The following is a 16,456-nucleotide window of genomic DNA, read 5'->3' as shown; positions in this document are numbered from 1 at the left end:
CAAAATTGTTCCCTGAAGCCTTCAACTTTTTGCCTTAGCTTCAGCAGAATAGTTTAGCTCAAAGCATATCCAAGTATTGGAAATGCCCATCAAAGTTCAGACTTAAATACATTTCACATTCTGTGGCAAGACTAGAAAATAGCAGTTTATGGATTGCAAAATAGCTGTCAGGTTAGATAGAAAGTAAAGATTAATGGGCACAATTTCAGTCTGTAGGTGTGGAAAACTGGTAGAGACCTACCAAAAAGGTTGTTGTTCAAAGTACGGACCCAGGAGACTGAATACGCTTATGACTTTCAGATTTATATTTGTAAAATGTTTTCGCAGTCGTACATAATTTTCCTTCACGATATCTGCAACTTTCTGTTGGTTTTATTTAAAAATCCGATAAAAGTACTTGTCGGTTTGTGGTTTGTAAGACAAAGCTTCTTAAATGTTATGCAATTATACAAAGTTTCCATGACAATTTATTTATTTTTAAAGATAACTAGCATGTTTAACATGGAAATTAGCAAGAATTGTTGTAGTGGTCTTCAGCTCCACTCATCAAAATACTGTCCTTGTACTTTGAAAAGCATTCCTCCTTGTGTTGGTCTGTTGACTCAATAAATAGCAAATGTATTTTAAAGAATGATTGAATGCAGTTTTGTGCTCTTCAATGGGACAATTGCATTATCAAAGTGACTGAGGAAATGAAAGGTAAACTACTTGATGATGGGTACGTCTTTAGCTGTAATTGTTATTGCAAGGTTGTGCCTACATGGAGTGACATGGTTGAATCTCTACTGCTACAAAATATTTTTGTAATAATGTAGTTTTTATTGTTGCATTAAATGACAAAATATACGTCCTTACGTCCAAGCTGTTCATCCCTATAGTCCAGGTTTATAGGAAGGTTGACAAAAAAAGCAATTCTAAGATCTTGACATTCTTCTTATCTGTCAAAGTCGGTCACTTCAACCTCATCGACATGCACGCACGAGTATTACTCTATTTTTAGTTCCTCTGAACCACAGTAATGCACAAAGAAATACAGTTTTTACTACAGCCTCACAGAGGAAGATACTTTACCAGTTTATGTGCTTTTTACCAACAGGAGACAAACTGCAAGCTTGAACTCATTTCATGCCAGAATATCTGTACAGTTTTGTGTCCTTTGAGAGTATTATGATCACTTTTGGGATGCACAGTAATTACAAATATCTAGGAAGGAAGCTTTATTGCACCCAAGTGGGCAGGTACAAATGATGAGATTTATCCCACACTCTCTGGAACTTGTAGTATCTATGAGACCCAAGATTTCCTTTAATAATGAAACAAGCCTCTTAGTTTTCTACGTCTCGTAAAACTGTCTTGTTGAACCGAAGTAGTTTGGTTCATTTGTGCATTTAAGTATTTTTATTAATGCTTAGTAACTCATTCCAGACTCTTTGTTGTCCAAAATTAGTTTATATTTGACATGTTTTTTAACACACTAAATGTATTGTGATTTTTCTATACATTTCTATATAAAAATGGAAATAACATAATGTTATTTCCATTTTTATTCTGGGAAAAAGAACTTTTGAATTTAAATATTAGCTTGGCCAAATAATATATATATATATATATATATATATATATATATATATATATATAAAAAAAACACATTTATTACACATTATGTTTCTACTCAGACAATATCTGCAACTCCAATGCTGCTGTCCGGTTCTGTTTGATTGCACTGGCCAAAAGTGTGGAGTGATTTCTGTTTCTTTGTGAAAGACTGTTTACTTGGATTCAGCTGGAAATGTATACAGTATCTTGCTGAAATCAACATAAATGTAATTGTGCTCCAATTTTGAGACGGTTATTGCTCAGACCAACTATAAGTTGGTTATTAAAATCAATGCTTATTTTGAAAGCTTGTTTCTGTGTATTGTGCTGGAGGAGAAATTACTTCTCACAACCAGCTCATATTGGCGCTAGGCAGTCCAAGATTAATTTGTCACTTTTCTTTATAACATCGAATGTCATTAGCTCATTCTTTGTTTAAATATGTGTGTGTGTGTGTGTGTGTTTTTTCTCCTCTGTTGTATAAAAGTCAAAGGGGTACTGGGTATAAAACACAGCCCCTTTTTTATTGGATAAAATGTTGAATCAATCCATTTAATAAATAAAGAACTACTTTTGGCCAAACATCACAACTACAGAGAGATAAATATACTAATTGGCTGAGAAATCGGCTAAGTGTTTAGACTGTAGCAATAAAATTGACATAACCTGACTAAACTTGATCAACGTGGTCTGGCTTGTGCTCAAGGGTGAAGTCTAACATTGAACTGAAACATTTATTAGGCCTATTTCTCTTTTTTATAAAGGGTTTATCAAAATCTTCAACCTTTTAATGGTATGACATATTGGCAAATAGAACATGGCACCAGGCCTACAAAGTAAATATTCTGGAGTAATTCAGGAGAATTTGTGAACAGAGGTGTGTGAGGTGATGTTGATAGAATGGATCACAGCTACAGCAAACTCTTCAGGATTTCTACATTTGTCTCAAGTCATACAGTTTAAAAATCAGTTGTACCAAACGGTGAGAAAATGTATGCACGCTGCTGAATTTGAAGATGGTTCTTTCAGAAAGAGAAAACAAATTTTGCCCATTATTGTGACATTTAGTGAAAGGAAATGCTTTCAGTCATCAAAGTGATCTAACACAGGAAAGGTTTGGACTGACTTGAAGTCAAAAATTGAGTAGAGAAAAATATATATATAATGAGGGGATCCGTTTTGGTGGCCTTAGGATCGCATCTCTGCTTTTTGCGGATGATGTGGTCCTGTTGGCTTCATCGGAACGTGATCTGCAGCTCTCACTGGAGCGGTTCGCAGCCGAGTGTGAAGCGGCCGGGATGAGGCTCAGTGCCTCCAAATCCGAGGCCATGGTCTTGAGCTGGAAAAGGGTAGAGTGCCTTCTCCGGGTCAGGGGGGTCGTCCTGCCTCAAGTGGAGGAGTTTAAGTATCTGGGTATCTTGTTCACGAATGAGGGAAGAAGGGAACGGGAGATCGACAGGCGGATTGGGGCAGCGTCTACTGTGAAGCGGGCGCTGTACCGGTCCGTCGTGGTGAAGAGAGAGCTGAGCCAAAAAGCGAAGCTCTCGATTTACCGGTCGATCTACGTTCCCACCCTCATCTATGGTCATGAGCTTTGGGTCATGACCGAAAGAACGAGATCACGGGTACAAGCGGCCGAAATGAGTTTCCTCCGCAGGGTGGCTGGGCTCTCCCTTAGAGATAGGGTGAGAAGCTCGGTCATCCGGGAGGGACTCAGAGTAGAGCCGCTGCTCCTCCACGTCGAGAGGAGCCAGTTGAGGTGGCTCGGGCATCTGGTAAGGATGCCTCCTGGACGCCTCCCTGGTGAGGTGTTCCGGGCACGTCCCACCGGGAGGAGGCCTCGGGGAAGACCCAGGACACGCTGGAGGGATTACGTCTCTCGGCTGGCCTGGGAACGCCTTGGGATTCCCCCGGAGGAGCTGGAAAAAGTGGCTGGGGAGAGGGAAGTCTGGGCCTCCCTTCTGAAGCTGCTGCCCCCGCGACCCGACCCCGGATAAGCGGAAGAAAATGGATGGATGGATGGATGGAGAAAAATATATACAATGAGCTGTGTAAGACACGGTTTGCAACATGATTTTCTCTCTTTACCCTGTCGACTCAAAGTGCAAATGACGCTGAACTGGAATTCTGGACTAAATTTTAACAAAGAAACTCTGAGAAAATAAAACACTAATTTGTGTTTTTATTATGACAAGCCTTGTGCTGAAACTCTTATGAAATCTTCACAAAAACTGAAGATGATGGATTAGCTGCCTCATTTCTTTCAGACTTCTGAGCACTAAACTGTTAAAGCATTTTACTAAGGAAATGGCAGGGAAGAAACATCTCCAACTTTAAATTTGAGAATACCTGGAAATTTGGATTGTTTAAAACCACTTTGGGTGTGCTTCTGAAATGAATGGAGGTGATTTTGGGGGGGTGTTAATCTTGAGCCTTGCCTGGTATGATGCAAATTTTCATAAAATTTGAGTAATTCTGCTTGAAAATAATGGTCTTCTCTTCAGCAAATGCTCCAGCATTTTGCAGTATACTGAACAGGTGCCACTTCTGAGGGGAGAAAAAGGAACAGAAAATCTAAGCTGAAGGTGTCCTGTCAGTAACTCAGACCATACCCGAGTCACCGTTAATGCAGTACATGTAATGCAGCGTGACCACCATCTCTGAACTCATAACGCATTGAAATAAATCGGCTACAGAAGTGAAAGACCACACCTTGATGCTACTTCTGTTATTAAAATCAGTTAACTGAGACTACCATTCGCAGAAGCTCACCAAAAAACGCAATGAATTGGAGCAGTATTGCCTGGATCGACGAGTTTATTTGGATCCATCATTTTCTTGTTAAAAATAACATATCAGTAAATGCAAATTTAAAATATGAGGCATGATATGTTAACGGGTCAAATAAAACGAAACAGTGGTGCTTTTTCTCCATCACACTGCAAAAAAATCTACAAATATGGTGAACTTCCCATATTAAAACACAGCTTTATTTAACCCACTTCATCTCGATATACTTTGTCAGACTTGTCGATGGGGATGTCAGCAACTTCTTCTACTGACTGAATGAAATGGTTACATCTGTCAACTGTAGAGTTTTTTTTTTTTTTTTTTTTCCCCCCATGAGTCGGTGCCTTTTAAAAAAGAAACTGTTGGTTTAATCCATCAACTTTAACACGACTGGACGTTCCATTTCCACTAGACTTGTCTTTTACTTTTTGTTTCCAATTTGAGGCAGTCCTTTCCGATGGAATGAGTCGCAGGAAGAGCCTCACTCAGCCACTGGCAGAACAGATGGAAAAATCCTGGTCGATCAAACTGAAAAACAAAATAACACAAAACTTCCCGCGGGGAATATTCACCCAGCCAGTCTCCGGCCATCACTGATGGTCAACACTGTTCAGCTGTTAACGTTTCCACACTGCCTGACCTATTAAACTGATCTGGAATGGGGTACATGTGCAGTTTCTCACATTAAATGTAGAGATGGAAAATCTGAAAGGCTGAGCGCAGAGCTGCAATTTGGAGAACCACAGCGCTTATGAAAACGAAAACTTTACTTAATTTTAACAATTTAAGAAAAACAAAATGTCCTCTATACACATCATAAATATTTGCCTTCCACTCATGATACTAAACATAATGCTTAGTAATAATGAATACTAGATGAGAATTTCAAACCTACTTGGTACTGGAGCAGATTTATTTATCTATTTATTTTCCGTTGTCCCTAGACATACGAAGTGACGCACCATATGAAGTTGCGTAATGCATTGTAATAAGGTCTGAATAAAATGCTTCACTAATGTGCTCCCTTTTTAAAAAGCCTTTCAATAGAAGCTGTTTGTTACAGATTCTATTCCTTTGGGTTTTTCTCCAATTACCCAACAAAAAGCCAGTGTGCGACCTTGAAACTTTGGATGAAGCATGGTACGATTGGCTTTTCTTAATTCAGTGTACTTCATGTATCTCCTGTTCGGTCTTTCTCACCTCGTCTGCTCAGGCTCAGCTGGAGGGACCTGGAGGAGATTCATGTCCCAGGGAGAGTATTTGTCAGTAACGGATCAGCCGGTGCTGCAGCGGTGGCAGGTATCTCCATCACCTCAGTGGTGCCTTTCCTCCCATCCATTGATCAACTCTCTGTGGCTGGCTAAGTGGGGTCTGGAAACACATCTGCTGCCCACAAGAGACCCTTTAACGAATGGGGATCTCTGTAAAGATCTATACTTAAAGCTCTGTGGAGGCTGTGCAGAATGCTCAGATTGAGTGTGGGTGCTTTATTTCCTGCTTTGACCCCGGTCTGCTCAGAAACTAAGAACACCACGAATAAGCCTCAGGTATTTGAGACCTCTTTGGTGTGTGTGTGTGTGTGTGTGTGTGTGTGTGTGTGTGTGTTACAAGAAAAACTTAATAGATTAGTCTACCACTTTTTGCTGAGCTCAATATGTCACCATATTTTTAGTAGCTATTGGGGTGACTACATTTATACTCACAAAAATGTGAAACAAAGATGATTTTTGGGTGGGAGAATATGGCGCATGTTTAAATGTATGCAAATAAATATTCAAATTATGATATGAAATTATAAAGATTGACTCGCAATGTATACATTTTAGTAAACTATCTGAATTTCACAAATGACAAAATGTTTTTTTTCTTTGTACAATGCATCTTGAGAGTAAAATTTAGATTTTTGCCAATGATGCAACTAAAAAAAGAAATCACATGTATACAAGTCTTCACAGGCTCTGCAGAATACTCCTGTTGATGTGCATTTGGCAGCAATTGCAGGCACAAGTCTTGATGAATATGATACCATAAGCTTTGCACACCTTCATTTGGCCAGGTTTACCCATTACTCGTTTGAGAGCTTCACAAACTCCCATCAGGTAGATTAGTAAATTTCTGTGCTCAACCCCTGATTGATGACTCCAGAGATTTTCATTTGGATTCAGGTCAGGGCTCTGGCTGGGTCACTCTAGGACATTCAGGGTTGTCTTGAAGCCAACTACTTTGGTATCATGGCTTTATGCTTGAGGTTATTGTCCTGCTGAAAGATGAACTGTTGCCCCCAGTGTGAGGTGAAGGTTTTCATCCAGTATTTGTCTTGTGGATTTCCTTTCCGTCTATTCTAACTAGAGGGAAAGTTAGGATGAAGGGTGATGAGCATTTCCTGCTTTCTTCAACTAGGACTTAAATCTTATCAGAAGATTTTTGGTTTTGGAATTTTTCATTTTGGCAAACTCCAGATGGGCTGTCATGTGCTGAGTGGCTTCCGTCTCGAATCATCCCCATTTATTGCAATATCTTTAGATACTCCTATATGAGGCGCTGCTCCATGTAAACCAACAAAACAGGCCCTACCTGGATTAAAATCCAACACTCGTGGTCCTTGATGTTTCATTTTACATGTCAAAAAATATGATTTCAATATACATTTTGTGTGATGTAGCAACAAAACGATCTATATGTGCAATTTATATTTACCTTTAAACATCATCTCATCAAGTGCCTTTAGTTTGATCCATGTCTGTGGAATTTTGGTCTTTTTAAGAAGAAATACAGTGGTGTGCTGCTTTTTTATATTTATTTTTTTAAAAGTACTAAAAGGCATGCACTCAGGTACTTTGACCACATGCTGAAATATCCTCAGCACAACCCTTTTTTCTCGTCTAAAATGTCAGACAACCACTCTCTTGGACAGACTGAAGTAAATCTGGCATATTTGATGCTATGGAGTATAGATTTTATGTTTCAAGTCGATTGCGAATGAGTTTGCTGTTTGGAACTAACTTTTAAAATATTTTTGACTTGCATAATGTATTTATTCAAAAATAATCTTAAGAAGGACACATTTTTGAAGGATAAACTGCTGTTGCTAGAGTTCCTACACATGACGAACCGTGAGTGTACAAACCCTTACTATTCAAACTGCTTTGCTGCCTTCACTACCGATGACATTCACTGCCAACATCAGCTACAGTGTTGTGTAATTATGCTTTTTAACAGTGAGTTCCTGATGTCGTGTGAAAAAGCAAGTGCTCAAGAGATCTTGCAGCTTACAGCATGGAGTGTTTATGGCGTAAGTGAGAAGTGGAGCACCTGTCGTATGTGCTCTGCACCACCTGTTCCTCTTCGCAGGAGGGAAATTCTCCAGATCAGAAAACCTCTCTTGTAGAAGGCAGAACTACTCTTTTGCACAGATGTATCTATGAGGGTTGATCTGTAGGTTGTTTCATGCCAACTTCTACATGAGTGTCTAAGCTACTGCAGCCTGACTGTGAGCTTCTTATGAATCAACTTTCAAAGTGGCCTAAGGTTGTCGGGATTTTTCCTGTAAAATAACATTCAACATAAACCCAGTTTAATATTAACATATGCGGAACATTAGTTACACTGTTGAAGTTTTCCTAATTTCTGCATGCAGTCTGCTGGGGCCTGCCTGCAGAGTTTTTGTTTTTTTGCTAGTGGGACTTATTTCTGTCTGCTTAAAAGTCTTACTGCTTGGGGATGCAAAGGTAAATATTACATTTTGTGTTCACGCTTCAGTAATCTTTGAAAACCTGAATTAATAAACTTTTTTTTTTTTTTTTTTTTTTTTACTCCACTCCTCTCAAGAAAAGGCAGTTTTTCCTAATTCTTGAAACACTGAGTTGCAGGTACGAATGGGGATTTTAAAAACATTGTAAAAACTTAAAATGTTAAAATTCCTTTAAAAAACAAAAAGTCATGAGTTTGCAAAAAGTCTGTGCTTCCCTCATTATCTGCTGGGTGTAAACACTGTGCACTACCCTGTCTGCAATCCTCCATGCAGAAGAAAGGACTGTGATCTACCCAGGCCAGATAGATCGATGCAAGTCATTCCAAACATGCTAAACTGGGCTTTGGCGGTAATGAAACTCTGCCTCCCTGGAGACCAACGCATAACGCAGTGAGATGGAGAGAGTCCAAATGATTCTCTGCATGAGCCAACAAAGAAAATAACACTCACTCCAATGGGTATAAGTGCAATTTGAGAATCTAACAGTTCATACATCCTTGCAAAGGACTCCATCTTTTTTCAGGCATGTAAGAATCATAAGTGTTTTTGTAGCAGAGTAGAGAGATTTCCCTCCCCCTCAATCGCTGTTTTCAGTGCTGCCTTCCAACAGTAAGATACTATTATAGTAATGAGTCTTGTTGTTATTGGTGCTTTTTAAAATAAATGAAAAAATATGCCAAGGAAACAAAGCAATGCACAACTGAAGTTTATGTGATATATATTTTTTAAGCTGTTAAGGGGAAAAGAAACATTTGTAAGAACATTATCATGTTTGAATTTGAGGCAACCCAATGGAAACATTATTGCATTGCATAAGGAGATATTATTATTAACAAATGGCCAAAATCACAATTATGGGCCACAGAAAATAAATGCATGGTGTTTTTTTATTTGGGGTAAATGTTATAACAGAAAATGCATATATCAAATCAAAATGCTTTCTGAACTTGAATCTAAACTTTCGATTGAAGGCCAAAGTTAAGGAGGCAGTTCTGAGACCTGTTTATGGATGTGACTCTACAGGTGTAACAGTTGCTAAAAAATACTATTATACTGCAGCATTTACTCCAAAAAAAGTATAATTGATCAGTTGTCATTTTAAATTTTTAGTTTTAAAATTATACCTAGAGCACTTCCCATTTTATCTTTAATACATAGTCTGCTGCTATCATATAGAAGCACTAAACTTGGAAGTACTTTTGATCTGAAGCTTGTTTGGGACCCAAATGTGACTTTCTGACAATTTGACATGCTAAGCTTTCCATAGGAGTCTGCATGGAATCATTGAAAACTAGAATCAAAAGAGCTCAAGTGCCATTGCACCGACCATATATTTATTTACAGTTCACTAGAGTGCAAAAGAGGCAAATTTAAAAGGATATTTCCTACATTTTATGTACAAAGCAGCAATGCTGTCAGCTGTGATGCATATTTCTTGTGCTTAAATCCACAACTTTATTTAACTTCTTGGTGAGTGAAGGAGGAAGAGTAAAGAAAAAGGAAGAAAAAATGACAAGGCTCTGATCCAGAAAGAACTACGGGAAGAGCTCTGTTTCCTCAGTGACCGGCTGCTTTCTGCTTGTCCAGCAGGCAAAAACAACCAGGCTAAGAAACATCGGGTAAGAACAGTAGGAACTTACAGTGAGTGATTGAGATGGAGACGAAAGTATGCAGGGAAGGTGATTACTAGAATGAAAAACATGTGTACTGATGACGGAGTGAGGGACCAGAGCAGATGGAGGCAGTGTTGAGTGGAGCCCAGAAACGACAAAACTGAACAAAATGTGTTATAACGCATCTTGCGAAAGTACAAAGACAAATGACAAAAATACTCAAATAGGAAGGACAACAAGTAAATGGAACATGGCCTGTTTAACGGGTAAAATAAACCAGACTGTCAAATGAAAGGGAAACAAAGATCTAAAGACAGAAAGTGTAACTAAGGACTAAAACTCTAAATGTAAACTGAACTGATGCTTAACTTTAGAGGACAGAGTAAAGTTACAAAATGAACACCAAATCCTTGGTTTAATGACCATTGTCTTTAGAGGTACGGATGTAGCTCCTGACCCATTTCACTGATTGGAAATATTTAAGAATAAAACTTTGGTGGTTTTGAAGTGAAGAAAATGGACTGTCACCTTACCTTAAACAACTGGCGGTGAGTGGCACTGAGTAGGTGAAGGGCTGCGCTGCATCGCTCTGTGCTTCATACTGTTAAAATAAACGATGGTCACACTGGCACTTGATATATAAGACGATAGCAGTAACCAGCCAATGCACGTGCAGATCTGCATGCAGTAAATGGTTTCAGAGTAAATTACCTGGAGACGTTAGGATTGTCGCAAATTCTGATACGGAGTTGCTCTTCTGTTTTTAGTCTGGACAACCTGTGTAATGCAAGTCAGTTTTTTTTGTAAATGTCACATTTGGCTTACCATGTTTTTGTCCGTTGCCCAGCAATGGTGTGGGACACATTAGAGAGGTTTGAAAGGAGACCTTTTTGGCTAAAGTGGGATACACTGATGTTGACTGACTCTTGCCTTAAAGCGCCTTCACAGAAATGGCGCAGTGACAGGGATAAGCGTCAACTCAATCGGCCTGCGGGATGAAATCTCTATCAATTTAGTTTAAGGAATATCTACATCTTCCGTGTCTGCATGTCATTTGACAGACGGCTTTTGCATCGCTGCAACCTGACTTCTGCCATCTGGATCGTGACTCGGCTTCTTTAACTTCTTTTGATTCCGTCGTCTCTCTTTTCTCATTTCATCTTTTTTATTCAAGTGAACCTTCATACTACTGTTTTTGACCAGTAAATTTTTTTGTGTCCAGACAAAGAAAATTCAATTCTTTAAATTTTTCTGAAAGCTCCCTGACCAGATAAATAAATGGGCTCTGACAATCGGTATACTTTGAAAACATTATGCAAAATTGAAAATTCTGCAGGTATCACTATTATTAAAATGATTAAATGTCCACATCTGCCTGAGTAACACATTTGACTTTATTGTTCACTATAACTTTAACAGTTTCCTATAATTCTGACCGACTACTTTATTAAAAAAATCCCTCATAATGTAGTAATTGCCAACGTGTGTGCTCTTCAAGTGGCTCTCATTCTTTTCCTATATTCACAAAGACCCCAGCTTAAAATAGTAGCTGCACCGATTCTTTTCACTGACAGATCTGCACCCGTTTTCATTCTCACTATGTGCCATGAGTGATCAGTTCAGTTCGCCGTCTTATGTAAATATTCTGACAATAGAATGTTGGGGTTTCCATTAACTGTCAGCCACAATCAACAAAATACAAGCTTGAAATATGGCATGCTGTTTCACATTTTTACTTTGACTGAAATGAAGCATTTAAAAAAAAAAAATGAAAACGTAATTGAGCTAATGTTCAAAGTTTGTCTTGCTTGCCCTTGTCCAAGGTAAACATGCCGGTATGCTTGGGACTGCTCATGATTTTATTGGTGCAAGGTATTGAAGCCTGCAACAAATATGTGGAGCTGAGAGGGAAAATTCTGTTTATCCTGCCTACATATCCTCTGACAATTGAAATGAATGTTTCTTCGACACCAAATCAATTGAAAGGTGCACAGACTGCTTATGTACCCCGATGCTGATGATGCACAAGCCCGTCGATCTATTGTTAAGGATATTTCATGTTTGGGGAAAATGGAAAGTAATGTCCTCTCGTGTGATGTTGGAAATCGATGTGTAGAGCAGCATGCACAGAGCCCCTTGAACATTATCTGTTGTGCACATTGCTATAGCTTCTTGTGACAGTTTTATAACTCCGTATCTCAGTTTACTCATGAGGATTCAAGTGATGTATCTGTTTGTTGGCCTCTTTATAAGATTGTCGCTGGGAGCTGCCGTTTGGTTCAGAAATGCATCGGTCTGTTTTTTAATCTATGTTCTCCTGCATTTTTAAAAAAACATTTTTTTTCACTAGTTTCCATTTTGAGCCAAGGATGTAATTTTCCTCTTCACCATTCTGTATCAGAAGCACACTTGGAGTTTCCTTTTTTAGTAATGCAATACACTCGAAACAACCGCATTAATAAAAAATATGATACTAAAGCTAGTTAAAAAAAAACTGCTCTGTAATAATTTGCTTTATTTTTCAAAATAAGTTTTGTCACTGTGCTGAATAAAAATTGGGGGGGAAGGGTGGGATGTATTCAGTTCAGCTCTTGAAACCCTTAATAGTTTTTAAGACCAAGTAGAATCAATTTAGAGATCTAATATTGGCCACATAATTCTGATGGGTGTGTCTCCACATTAAACTAAAATTTTTATATAGTCACAGGTTTGAGTATTTTTTTCACATTTTAAAAATGTTTATGAAGATAAACAAGGCTAGTAAAATAGAAAATGTTCAGAAAAAAATATTTTGATCCATTTTGTGTTTGTTGGATATTAGAAGAGAGACTGAAGAGTATTTTTGTTGGTGTGTCTTGGTAGCTATTTAGTACTGCATGTTCACTGAATGAAGATTGTCAGATTCCATCCAACTATCTTGGGACATCTTGACTTACTAGTAATATAAATCTTAATGGATGGACTGGTTGTGATCTGTGTGAAGCACTAAACATTTTAGCAAATATTTTATTTACTAATCTTTAAAGCAAGATCAGACTTCCATCCAAGCACATAAACATTTCAATTTTGTGAAGGTACAAAGTTTTGTCCCATTTCAGAAAACCAGATGTAAGATATCAACTTTAAGAAAAGCCAAATCATTTTCTGCAAAAAGGGTTTGATTTTTATACAGACACCTGTATAAACACAGAAGATTTAGAGGCATTATTTGAAAACTATGTAATATTTAGATTTTTTTTTTAGGACCACAAATTTGTTGGCAGTATGCAACGTTTTTCAAGTGCCAGCTCCTCAGCATTTAACTTCACCACCGAATAGTACAGAGTTTGTTGTTGTCATTGTTGCTTTAGCTTCTAGTCAGTCAAAACTCTTCATTCCTCTTACCCAAATGACCATTCACACTATGTCTCTGATTACACAATTGATGAATTCTTTCATTGTTTGTTGAGCTTCTCCTCATCAAGTCTCGCCTCAGGCTCCGGCTGGAACTCTGATTCAAAAGCGGCAGCAGCTGGTGTAGCAGCAGTGGGCCAGAGTAAAAGGTTACCTGTCGACTGCATCCTTTTAATACAACTTGTTTGCCTATTTGTGTCTCTGTGTGTGTGTGTGTGTGTGTGTGTGTGTGTGTGTGTGTGTGTGTGTGTGTGTGTGTATGCGTGCGTGTGCGTGTGTGTGTGTGTGTGAAAGGGAGAGAGGGAGAAACGGTGGTGTGTGAATTGATGCAGTGAGATGAGGCAAACTTCTTCAACTGAAAAATTTATCAGGTCTAGGAACAAGTTTCTACCTTTCATACTGCCCTTGTCCTGCAGAGCAGCAAGCTACCTCATGTGGATTAAATATCTCTGGATCTGTCAACATTTTATTTCTGGCTTTCCTCCCAGAGATAGTTGATCTAAAATAGTCGAGGGATATAAGGTAGAAAAAGTATGTTTGGTTTACTGAGGGAGCATTTGTACAACTTAACAGCGAAACAAAATATTAAATTTTACTTTTTTTTTTTATTTTACTCCAAGACTTTTAAATAAACATACCACCATGAAAGAAGAGCCAGGCACATTTTTTTTTCTACAAGGTTCTCATTAATTTGAATGAAATATAAAGTGAATAGCTGCCAAGGCCAACAGCCTCAGAAAAAGAAAAATCTTTAATATTAACGCATAAGATGCATTTTACCAGAACTGACCTTATTAATTTCTATGGGATGCATAAACGAAATCTTGAATATTTGTTTATAATTCACACAGAATCAAAATTGTAGACTTGGACTCAAAACTGTCCATGAACAGACAAGTAGTTTTGACAAAAGCATCAGCAGTCAAATTCTGAAATTGTTTTTTGTTGTTGTTTTTTTTGTTTTTTTTCGTCTTTAGCAGACATGAAATGGGAATATTTGCATGTAAAGAGCATCTTACTACTAATTCTCTTTAGAAATAAAACTATTTGGCAAAAACTGCTTCAGATGAAAAGAATTAGGAATACAATTTTGTGTTTTTACATATAAAAATATCACTAATTGTGAAAATATCTATTTATTTAAAACTTCGAAATGGCCAAAAACAAAACTGCTACACAAGGTAGTCACAGTGTATTTTAAAAATTTTCTTTCCCAGATACTGCACTGCAAGACCATTGCAAACATAACCAGAAGGCAGAATTTCAGATACTGGCAGAAAACGGGCCTCTAAAATTATTATGGCTCATAAATAATGTGTTTACTGTAAATAATACTCTATCCTGCCACTGTAACTCATCTTAATAAATTACTAAATTAAATCCTTTAAGTTGTCATTGAAAAAGGGTGGCTTAAAACTACTGGACAAATTATGTGAAACACTCCCACGCAGTGAGGTACGCCTATCTATTAATTAATCGGAAACATGAATCTGCTCTCGTAGGAGCTGCCCGTGGCTTGTTTGTGTGGAGCTGCAGTGAAGCTGGCCTTTTCGTTTTCTTGCCGGTTTTAAATAAAGCAAACTTCAAATGACAGCGTCCTGCTTTTAAGGATTTTTATTATACAGGTTCTTTAAAACTTAACCAGGTACTAATGATGGCTTGTTTTAGTGAACCAGTATTGAAAGAAGGGTGAGAACTGGCTGGAAACTATTTTTCTCCAGCTTTGCCAGTCCCATAGGGACCACAAAATTGGCCATTGTCAGTAACCCAGTCTTAAGCAGAGGGACAGATTCTAGGCAGGGAACCCTTAAGCGGTAATTCTAACATAATGATGTGTGAAAGCGGGAATGGAAGAGGGGACGAGACTGTGTGAAGCGACATGAGATTGCTGTTAGGGGACATAAAGAGCAGCCGCTTCATGTGCAGCTGTTGCAGCATTTACTATCACGGTTTAATTTGTCATCAGATTGGGCTTGGAACAAGTGTCCTTGCTGCTTTTGTGGGAAAACCTGCACCAAGCTGTAGTGTTGCATGTGCGTTTTAAATTGTAATGAAGCAATGAGATTTCCATCTTGGATAAATCATGTCCGAGTGTGTGGTTGAAGGTGGGGCATAGGTACATATGTGGTCTTTCTCAGTAGAAAGATTTATATGTAGCGCTTTCCGTATGGCTGCTACAGAAGCACGAGTCAGCGTCTGTGGACTGTAAATCTCACAAGTCATCCCTTCCACAGCTTGTCAGGAAAAAGGTTCACTCTTATTTTTCTGCTTTGACAGCCATCTGTAAACTAGCACCGAACCTATACATCAACATGTATGTAACCGTTTACCTAAATTGAGTGAAAGATATTTTTTCCCTTTTTTTTTTTTGACTCTCTTAAAATCTGGTTTTCTATAGCTGCTTACTTGTAGCATTGAAATGCACTGATCAGATATATTGTGGTCAAGTTCTAAACACCAATTTTTGTGAAGCTAGTTGATTCTGTCTGGCTTAATATTTGAGAAGAAAGCTCAGATTTACTCATGTTTTAATTATCCATTTTTTTTTACTTTGGAGGAGCTTGAACATAGTCATATATAGAAAGCTGTTGGTGTGGCACAGTTCCTCGGTTCACAAGTATTTAATCTCTTAAAATAAAAATGCAAAATTATGAGACAAATATTTTTCAACTCTTTCAAGCATAATATTAGGGCTGAAATGATTGATTGGGATTAAATTATCAAAATAAATGTTAAGTATATACTATAGTAACTGGTGTAGACACTCAAATAAATGCTAATTGCTAAAAACACTCTCAGAGCAATAACAGAGCCAAAACAGTACAGAAATATACATTTTGTTTTCAAGATGATAAAAACATACTTTATGATATGTTCTGCCCAGAACTCCTTTACTGGCAGTTTTAGCTTCACCTGGTTTAAAAAAAAAAGTACTTTTATCATACAAATGATCAAGAGTACAGTAAAAATGTTTTTCTTTCACAATGAATTGAATTACTTGTCTTGTATTTTTCAATGTATTTCTAATACTGTAATATTGTTTGTGGATAAATGAGAAATTTCAACACTAATTTCAAATTTAAATTATTGGCAAATGGAAATTTTGTTTTAAAAAAAAACTTAGTTTCTGTGTAAGGACACGGAGAAATATATATATTTTTTCCCTAAAATTTTAAGACCTGTCTAGAAATGTAGCCGTTTTGATAACTGCAGCTTTGGGTGAGTCGCTGTGACTCTTTTAAACTCTGCTTTGTTGGGTAGCATTTCAACAAGCCTGGCACCCTTCTCATCCAACTTTGCGGATTATCAGTGT

General features: G+C 37.8%; 1 long non-coding RNA gene across 2 annotated transcripts in view; it reads left to right on the top strand.

Moving 5' to 3' along the window:
- Window positions 1-16,456, top strand: part of LOC145555088 (uncharacterized) — a 153,242-nt gene that overhangs the window by 103,387 nt on the left and 33,399 nt on the right. The gene's annotated exons all lie outside the window — the stretch shown is intronic.

The sequence above is a fragment of the Poecilia reticulata genome, chromosome 15 (genome assembly GCF_904066995.2).
Source record: "Poecilia reticulata chromosome 15, P_reticulata-male-v2, whole genome shotgun sequence".
Taxonomy (NCBI): Eukaryota; Metazoa; Chordata; class Actinopteri; order Cyprinodontiformes; family Poeciliidae; genus Poecilia; species Poecilia reticulata.
Note: the sequence above shows the minus strand (reverse complement) of the source record. Positions and strands in the feature narration are given on the sequence as shown.